Source organism: Cryptomeria japonica, chromosome 3 (assembly GCF_030272615.1).
Source record: "Cryptomeria japonica chromosome 3, Sugi_1.0, whole genome shotgun sequence".
In the NCBI taxonomy this organism is placed as follows: Eukaryota; Viridiplantae; Streptophyta; class Pinopsida; order Cupressales; family Cupressaceae; genus Cryptomeria; species Cryptomeria japonica.
In genome coordinates, this window is record NC_081407.1 from 253,688,883 (window position 1) to 253,699,406 (window position 10,524).

Below are 10,524 nucleotides of genomic sequence, written 5' to 3' on the forward strand. Positions count from 1 at the left end.
CTTCTAGATAGTTTTATTTAAGTCAAGACACTGGAAAGCCATTCTCAAGAGTAGAAAATATTATCATGAATAACAAGAAAACTTTTGAGATTAGATAAACTCATATTCATTTAGGATTCAACAAGACCTAAGAACATATATTTCTTATATATGACCATACATAAGACTTTTGTGATAGTTAAAGATAGACACATGATAAAAATTTGCAACAATATCATTGGTTTTCATCCCAAGCTTTTACTCAACTAAAACATTTGTACTACACCGACCTCCATTAAACTTATGTACATATAAAATACAATACTCTTACGGTGTATTAACTTTATGGCTACTTTATGGCTCTTTTTAGATATTTCCTTTGTTATGAAAATGAATCATTTTAAGTGCATGAGATCACAATGACTTGGAGAAACTGCAAATTTGATGCAGTATCTAAAGAAGAGAAAACGACAAACCATTTGCATTAGGTAGATTACGGCCTATCAAGCGGAACTAATTTATCAGAATAGATATATAGTGTAACAAATTTAAGTTTCCATTAGTTTGGTTTCCTGCAATCTTTCCGAACCTCTCCGTCCGTCCCAGTAAGAGGCTTTATGTTTCCCATGTTCACCATAGAAACTTGAAAATCAGTAAAAAACGCAGTTTGATCATTGCTGTAGAGAGCAACCTCATCTTGAATAAACGTAGCATCCCTACCGTTAAGTAGTGCCTGATCTGAGTGTAGAAGGCCCTTCGATGCCACTAGATCTTTGAAGTAGTTATTGTCAAATACATTTGGGTTAACAATGTCGAAAGCAGAAAGGTTGCTACTGCCAACGCCATCGTCTCGAGGGCACGTTGCCTGAAGAGATTGGGCAAAAACAGGGTCGATGTTCGATTTCTAAATGTGAAGCATTGTGCTTGACCGATTGTATGAGCACCTAATCAAACGGAAAGAAAGTTGGAACGTCAAGTAACTTAATTGCTTGTAATAAATGTTTCAGAGAAGCACTGCAAAGCAGATATACCTGAAAGGGCAATGAGGTCCTTGACAGACAGTCCTTGTTTTTGAAACGCAATTTGGAGCCCGGAAAACTCCAAGAATGGACTTGGGATGTCTTCGTTCGCGGCTGTTTTGTTTGGGACCCTGGAATCCCTCCTTCCCAGCATTACTTCCCACGATGGACCTCCCAGCTGACAATTTTATTTACAACGAATCCTTTCAGCCATTATTAGGGTAAACATGGATCTTTAAGCAAGGGGAGAAATATTTACCTGGACAACTGAATCACGAGTAGCTATAGCTAAAATGTCTGCACAGGAAACCACTTCTCTGCAAACATTCTCAAGCTGGGTCTTGATATTATCTATCACATCAAAGCCTCTTAATGAATTTTGATTTGGTCTAGCGCCCTTTTCACTTTCAAAATTTGGGTTGTCATCCAGCAGTACAGAGGCATCGCAGCCCTGCAATGATAATCAATTAAAAAGCCAACAAGCATAGTTTGCATAGATTTATTTTTTAATAAATGAGAAACTAAAAATGAAAGGAAAAGAATGAAAGATAGTTTCTAATTCCTACATTGACGAAACAGTCGTGGAAGTGAAGGCGCAATAACGACGCACCCATTCGTTTGTCTTCGTTTACGGCTTGCTGTACTATGTTATTCACGATAGATAGTGCTTGCGGGCATGAGTTGGCGTAAAAGGTGACACACAAGAGTGAAGTAGTGCATGCAAAGCTTCTTGTCAGCATTGTAAGAGAAGCCATTTTCGCTCTCAACAGCCCAGCGGATTGAAACTTTTGGATTAACGAGAAAAGTGAATACGATGTGTTATATAATAGTGGATGCAGAATTTATATATCGCATTATGCTTGCTATATTGTGTTAAAACAAACGCATTTGACCAGACTTCCAAGGATGTGTTCCGCGTACTCCGTTCGGTGAATGGCCATTCTGTTTTGCAACAGATTCCGTGTATGTTAGCAATTGTATAATACTATTCATAGCTTAAACGAGTTCCGGCAATCTGTCATTTGTACCTATATTCGAGGGAACACTTGTGGAAGCAGTTGTTCCAACTGTACATATACGTTGTTTTTCAAAGAGTGTGGCTATTATAGTTGAACTCCTTGCTGGGTTGGGTAGACTATAGCTTCACGTTTTTATGATATTTTTAAATAATTTGATTGTAAGATGAAGTGAAACATTAATGTAGTTTGTTAATATATATTTTTAATAAATATATTAATAATGGAATTGTAGAAAATTAGATAAAGAATAGTATCATTTGAGGGTAAAAGTCAAAGAGACTTTTTTACAAATCTATAATGCTAAGAATAAAAAAGCCTACGAAATCACAAAAGAATTTATTAGAAAGGTCAAATGAAATCATTATGTAGGAGCTAAAGAATCTACAAAAATTGAAAAGAAGATAGGGACACCCAATCTTATGACCTTCCATGCATAGTTAACACAAAGGCTCTTTTGACTAAACAAATTGTAATAGCTTTCTATTCTCTAGAGATATGAACAATAAAAGCAAATTAAAAATTTGTTGGAAGACAAAGAATCTATTTAACATAACATGTCAAACTCCAAGAAGAATCTTGAAGCTTTCTACTATTTATAAGTAAGGTCATGATCATAGAAGGAATCTGACAAATTGTATTCTTCTAATATAACTTAGATGATTTCTCAAGAGCCACAAGTTGTGGCCAAGCCTCAGCTAATTATTAGAATCTATTTTCTCTTGAATTAGTTGTATACCAAGTTCTTACTAGTGTATTTGAATTTAGATGAGTGGAAATCAATTTTTTTATTTACAAAAATAGGGAAAAATGAGGTCCACTCAAATAACAAGCATTCTATTGGTACATGTAATTTGTCAAACTCAACTAGTAAAAATATGATTAGATTGAGGTATGCTAGATGTTTTATGAGATGGCAGGCAAATGTGCTCAGTTAGGGTTTTGAGTTTTGTTTCTCTACAAACTACTCTTTTGCATTTGGCTTGTGTGATACCACATTTACTATGGGACATTTTAGGTTTTTAGGCTATGACCGACATTAATCTATTTTTTGATGCAAGTATTGGTGCATTTGTAGCTAACATGAATGGATCCTTCAAATAATCAACCTCAAAAACTTGTTTTGAATGTTTTTCAGGAGATAAGACTTCTAATAGTCCCTCAAATATCCTTTTGCTTGCACAAGAGTTTGATTATGAATGTCAATGGCTTGAATAGTATGCACTTATTAGATATTTTGTTGGGAGGGCCCCCCTTGAAAGCATGCTCCAGGATTTGGTTGCCAAGGCATGGGCCCCTCATGGGATCTACCTTACTAGTGTCCCATAATCTTTCTATATCCAAGGATAAGAAACTTTAGGTCTGAGTTTGGGTAGAATTTTTAGGTCTTCCTCTACCATGTTGGTATTTTTTTATTTTCTATTTCTACTTCCATACAGAAAGTTGTTTATGCCAAATCAGACCAATTCTATCATGCTTCCCCTCTAAAGAGGGTTTTTGTTGAGGTGGATTTGTCTTGAGATTTAAGGGAGACCATTAACATTCAGATTGGAGGCCTTCACCATTCTTAACAACTTCTCAATCTAAATCTACCTAACACTTATTTCTACTACCAATTGGTAGCTCATAAGATTAAGGACTATCCACTAGCAGATCCCAAAGTTAACTCCCCACTAAAGGTTGTTGAGTCCTCTTGACATGTTCTTGAGGTGGTGAAGAATGAAAAAAATTGAGAACTTTTGTTCTTAAGGGCAATTTCTCTTCAAGTAATAGACCTCTTGATGTTCTTGTTTGTCAAGCTCTAGCACAAACCCCCCTAGTTAGCTTTTATTGTTGTAGCTCCAATTAACAAACTTCACCATTCTTATAGCTCGCCAAGGTGTGCAAAGGAAGGTAAAATTGTTCCACAAAAACATCAGAATGGGTTACCTTATTTTTAGTCTATAGATTATTTTTTGAATAACCATTTATCATCTCTTGAGGAAAAGGATGGCATGTAAGAAGGTGATATATGATTTTTCTTGTCATGGATTGTATGAGGTGTCACCGATCTTACAAGGAAGGATTTTGTGTGGGATACTCGACAAAATTATACTGGTTTTGATGTTTTATGTTTGTGGGAAATTAAAATATCCTCTTTCATGATTTTTGTTGCATGTCATTTTATTTGGCTATATTGCCTTTTGTTTTGTATCCTAGAAGAGGCATGATGTGGCAGTTTTGTGACTCTACTTGCTCCATCATGGAATTCCTTCATTGTTGAGTGTGGGTTTGATCCTAGTCACCAACTAATGTGGATCCTCATGTTAATGATAAATCATTTCTTTGGGATCATTAATGTTTATGCTCACAAGTCAAGCTCCTTCTCCTAAATGAGATCAAGCCCTTTAAGACCAACTTTGTGTTGTTGCCCATCAGCTCTCAAAGGCCCAATATAATTTTCATGAGAATTTTCTAGATCATCAAGAGTAAAGTCAATTGATAAGATTGTTGATTGTGATATTTCAGCTGCATCCAATATAATTGCATGTTATTCATTTAAAGCTTGTTGTCCTTAGTATCCATTGAGTCGAAGGAGAAAGAACGTGGAGTGGAATTTCTATAATTGCATGTTATTCATTTAAAGCTTGTTGTCCTTAGTATCCATTGAGTCGAAGGAGAAAGAACGTGGAGTGGAATTTCTCTTTGGAAGATTCAAGGGATAGGTCAATCAAGTTTGTAGGGGATGAGTTTGAAGCCTGATGGGAGGGTTCAAATTAAACTTAGGGACTAAAGTTGCAGAAGAAGCAGTACCGGGGGTAGGTAATGTGGGATTGGCATGTTGAAAAAGAATGCCAAGATAGACAATCTTGGGCTCGGATTTAAATGCAGGAGCAAGGCATAGATTATATTAAAATAAATAAAGCATCAACCCCTGGTGGAGGGGGTCTATCCAAAGAGTTAGAATTTAGAAAGGGAAATTGAGCTTCTTCTTGTAATGAAAATGATAAGAATAGAATTCAAATTAAACTCAGGGACTAAAGTTACGGAAGAAGCAGTACCAGGGGTAGGTAATGTGGGATTGGCATGCTGCAAAAGAATGCGAAGATAGACAATCCTGGGCTTGGAGTTAAACGCAGAGCAAGGCATAGATTATATGGAAATAAATAAAGCATCAACCCCTGGTGGAGGGGTCTATCCAAAGAGGTAGAATTAAAAGGGAAATTGAGCTTCGTCTTGTAACAAAAATGATAAGAATAGAATTCCCACCTTTGAAGAGTAACGTAACTCATTAACACCTCTACAACCCTTGGCCAATACCATAAGGTCTTTGTAGTCATTTTGGAATTGATTAACCTTTTCTCCTTCCTTCACAAAATTCCGTATAGCTGAATTTTCTATAATGTTTCCAATATATTAAAATGGGAGAGGCCCAAACCTTTACATATCCTTCATGTAATGTTAACCACATAACATTACACACACACACACACACACACACACTATATATATATATATATATATATATATATATATATATATATATATATATATATATATATATATATATATATATATATATATATATATATATATATATAGTGTGTGTGTGTGTGTGTGTGTGTGTGTGTGTGTGTGTGTGTGTGTATTACAATTTATACAATCTATGTCACATACAAGATTCTTACTTCTAACAATTATTTATCTTCCAAAAATGTCTGGTAAACTATAATATAGTCGATTTTAGTTTATGTGAATGAGCCTATGATGAATAATTTTTATGCAACAATTATGTAACATGTGAATGGCTATAGGTTTGCAACTAGTCATAGTATCAATTTATTGATTATGAGGGAGTTTATTTTTGTTGTAGGCACTCCTTCACTATTGGGCATTTGGCCTTAGGTTTTTCTTATAGTTTAAATGACTTATGTTCTTCAAATTTATAGAAAAATGTTCTTCCAAGAACTATAATTTTATTATGGTTCTTAAAAAGTTTGTAGTTGATACATGGGACACAAATCCACTCTCATCCATTCAAAACACTTGTCCACTTAGGCCTACCAAGACTCCTTACAGTCCTCTAACTAATATTATTGAAAATCAATATCCCATTTCTATTGTTTGTATTTTAATTGATTGAAATAAATTTTCCTCTATGAAACCTAGAATTAAATTAATTGATTCACTGTGTGAGATCACTTTGACATTGGGTGAATCTCTTCACACATTAAAAAAACTAGGATGAACTAAAAAGACACATGTGTGAAGCTTGAATAAATGAAGATGTATGTGAGAAGTAAATACCCTAGGCAATTCAATAACCATAAGAAATTAATAAAGAGAACCAAACCATCAAAAGTAAGATATATTCTCTTTTGATACCCAGAATGAGTAAAGCCTCCAAAATAATGTAATAATTTTGATAAATAATAGCTAAAATTATCCAATTTGTTTAAAAAAATATTGATGAATATTTATCATAACATATGGTTAAATGATTATGTAGTAAAAATAATATGACTATGGTAGTAAGTAATTACTCAACTTTAAAAATGTGATATTATTTTTGTCCTTAACCTCTTTGGTAACATGAAATTGGGTAGGAATGTATGTACTTAATGGTTTAGTGTGAGTGTAGAGAACCAATAAGGAATGGAAGAAAGATAACAAATTGAGCTAGTAAAAGTAGCAATAAAATTATAATATTATAATCCATATTGAGAATATAAATTCATTCAAATGTGGTTTTTAAATATAAATTGATCCAAATGAAAATCCAATTGAAAGACAATACCATAATATTCCTTAACAATATGAATCTCAACCTTAACTTATAATGTAAAAGTAGACTAATTATAATGAAGTGGGTTAGATAATCATGTAGAAGGATAGATTGATCCAAAACATTACTTTGTTCATTACATGAAATGGACTATATGAGGGTGATCTTGAGTAATGTGGATAAATTTTCTTAAATATGGAAAACTCATTAATGAAGCTTATGATTAAAAGAATCCTTTGTTTGGTCTAAATATTGGTTCTCACATGATGGGGGATTCATCAAACTCGATGCTAAGAAGATATAATTCTAGATCGTGAAAAATATGGTCAGAGAGTGAAGAATAGCGAGCCAATTTTTGAGAGTGGATGTAACCTTATTCTCTTTGGACGCAACAAGAACTTGAATGGTATAAGAACCCTTTCTCACCTCATCAAATAAAATAAGACCTAGTAGAATATTCCTAAATGTGACCATCAATAAATCTTTTGTCATAATCAAAGATATTAAACATGATAACAAGATGCAATAATTTAAGGTGTTCCACAATATTAAATTAACATAATACACAAAATTCACGTAATTAAGCATTAATAAATTTCACATGCTCAAAAATATTGTTGAGGATATGTTTATAAATTATAACATAATTTCTACATACATAAGCCCAAAGATTGGACAATACACAAGCAAAACTATTTACTTTATACGAGACTATAAGGTTGAATAAAAGGAGTATGAAATTGAAGATAACATTGATAGGTACTCTCATTATATGATCTCCACTTGAGCACACCATGGGTGAGAACATCATTAGAACTCTTTACAACTGGACCTCAATTCTTTGTACTTCTAAAGAATACCTTGTCCTACATAAGGATACCTAGCAATTAAAAAAATGGCAGATGTGATGGAATCTGATGCAGCATGATATATCTATATTCTAGATGCTAATGTAAGATATAAAAATATTAAATAGAATATGAGATGTAAATATACAATTATCAAGCATATAATTAAAGAACAAATGATCTTTGGCCAAATAAACTTTTTGGTTCTTAACTTTCTCTAATCCTCCATGTATGGTAGCTGGCAAACCTCATATAAGATAAAAATTAAATACACAAGAATGTGAGCATGCATAGCTACCTGATGATTATGAATAACATGAATATTCATTCAAGCATTTTATTCTTGTAGGAAAAGATAGGGATTTACCATGAAGCTATATTTTTTAAGAAGACCACACTAGGAGATAGCCAATCACCATAGAATGCTAAAGAAGAGATGCAAAAGGAAATGAATGATTGATTGATATGATACAAAGCATACAACAAGTACAACGTGCTTAGGCTAGAAAATAGAGAGCACAAAAAGAGACGTGTTCCAATCATATGCAAGAGTAGGTAGGGTAAGTATTGACAACTATTAATAACTACCCTGATGCAAATAATGATGCACTTAAGAAATATGCAATTACAACCAATGGAATAGTCTTTTACTTAAATTAATCTTAAATAATTGTAAACAAAATAAACGATTTACTTGGCAATTCCAAAAATAAATAAAACACAAGAAATTTAAAAAAAAAACTTGTCACAACTATTTTCAGTAAATAATAATAATTAATAACTATTTGATTCGACCATAAGGAAGATTACAAAGAAAACCTAATTCATTGTACCAACATGTAAATACCTAATTATTAACATCATAAGGGCGGCGCATTTAATGAGTGAATAAGTTTTTCTCACATAATGAATTTATTATTTATTTTTTAAAATATAAAGACGGATATGAAATAGTTCAGGTATTTCCACTTTCAAAATAGAACCTGGACCAGAACAATTTGTCCGAGTCAGTAAACATCAATTGATTCTTCTGCAGTTCGTTCGAATCTCTCCTTGCGTTCCAGTAAGTGGTTTGGTGTTTCCCATCCTCACCATTGCCGCCGCAAAATCAGTGAAAAATGCTTGCTGATCGGTGCTGTATGTTGTCACCTGAGCATCTGCTGAACCTCCGTTAAATAATTCCTGATCGGAGTGGAAAAGACCTTTCCCAGATTTCAAATTTTTGTAATAAGTGTTGTCAAAACCATTAGCAGTCAAAGAGTCCAGGGGTGCGAGGTTGAAGTCACCAGCACCACTGTTGAAGGGACAATTTTCCTGTAAAGAAGCTGCAAATTCCTTGTCTATGTTGGATTCATTGTAGATCCGACTTCTAAAGAATTGACAACTGGCTTGACCAATCGTATGAGCTCCTACAGGTACACATTAAGCTAAGATAAGATTCTTCAATTAAGTAATCGGTACGGCTTTCTTGACAAGGAAAATAGACGGTAGTTAAGTCGCTTACCTGAAAGAGCAACCATATCCTCCGCAGAAAGTCCTTGGGCTTGGAATGCTGAGATGAGAGAAGTAAGGCTCGAAAAGGGCCCTGGAAGGTTGTTGTTTGCATCATTCAGACTAGCAGTCGTCGAATCTCGCCTTCCAAGCATTACAGTCCAGCTTGGACCTCCCAACTAGTAATTACAAACACAAATTTAGAATGTCTATATGTAAGTAAATGGGAAACGACTTATAGGTAAAACTCCCGAATAATAATTACTTGGACAACCGAGTCGCGAGTGGCTACTGCCAAAATATCAGCACAGGATACAACTCCAGTGCAAACATTCTCAATTTGGGTCTTGATATTATCTATCACCTCGAATCCCCTGAGTGAATTGGCATTGGCTCCAGCACTTTTCTCTCCTGTGAAAATCGGGGTGTCGTCCAGGAGAACAGATCCATCGCAACCCTGAAAGCCGCATCCAAACCCAAAACGAACACCATGTTAACATAATCGCATTGCACAAGACAAGTGATAAAAGGAAATGATGAAACAAGAGTTGAAAAAAATGTATTACGTTAACAAAACAGTCGTGAAATTGAAGGCGTACAAGAGAAGCTCCCATTCTGGGTTCTTGATCCAGCGTTTCCTTTATTGCGGCTTTGACTATAGGCAATGCCTGCGGACACGTCTTGTCATAAAAGTTTGGAGCAAGGTGAGCATACACCGCGCTCCCCCACAACATTGAGGCGATAAAGAATAGTGATGCCCAACTCTCGTTTACTTTCCACGTCGAGCAGGCCATGGCAGCTTTGACTGTCGAATGAAGGCGTGATTGCAATACTGACGTAGAGAAGTTGTATAAGGGAGGAAAGTGAATACGAGGTATTAGATAATGGAGGATACTGAATTTATATACCGCAATATGACTGGTATATCATTGTGAAACAAACGCATTCATTAGGCTTCGACGGATATTACGCGTTTTGCAGGCGGTGAATGTTCATTGTGTTTCGCAACTGATTCCGTGTATGTTACTACTATTCATAGCTTTAACAAGTTTTGTGGAATTTGCCATTTGTACCTATATTCGTGGAGGCCCTTGTTCCAACACTACATATACGTTGTTTTTTAATGAACGGATGGTTGTTTTTGAAGTCCTTGGTCAGGAAAGCAGATTTTAATCTTCAGTCTTCAGACCCGTAGCCAGTGATCCTCCCTAGGAAAAACATAAAAAAGAATGCTGGGAAGGTGGCGAAAGTATTGCTTGAGGGAAGACTATCTCGGGTTCCTATACTAAGACCATGAGTCCGAGCCAGGACTAGGGTACCTCCAGATTCATTATGGATTCATTATGGAGGATCTAGAGAAAATCAACAAAAATATTATTTAGAAGAACACTGAACTGGTGCACTCT

The 10,524-nt window shown here is 34.8% G+C and overlaps 1 pseudogene; it reads right to left on the bottom strand.

Annotated features, from left to right (window-relative positions):
- Nucleotides 1-538: 538 nt before the first annotated feature.
- LOC131045682 (uncharacterized) lies at nucleotides 539-9,912 on the bottom strand (annotated as a pseudogene).
- Between the last annotated feature and the right edge of the window lie 612 nt (nucleotides 9,913-10,524).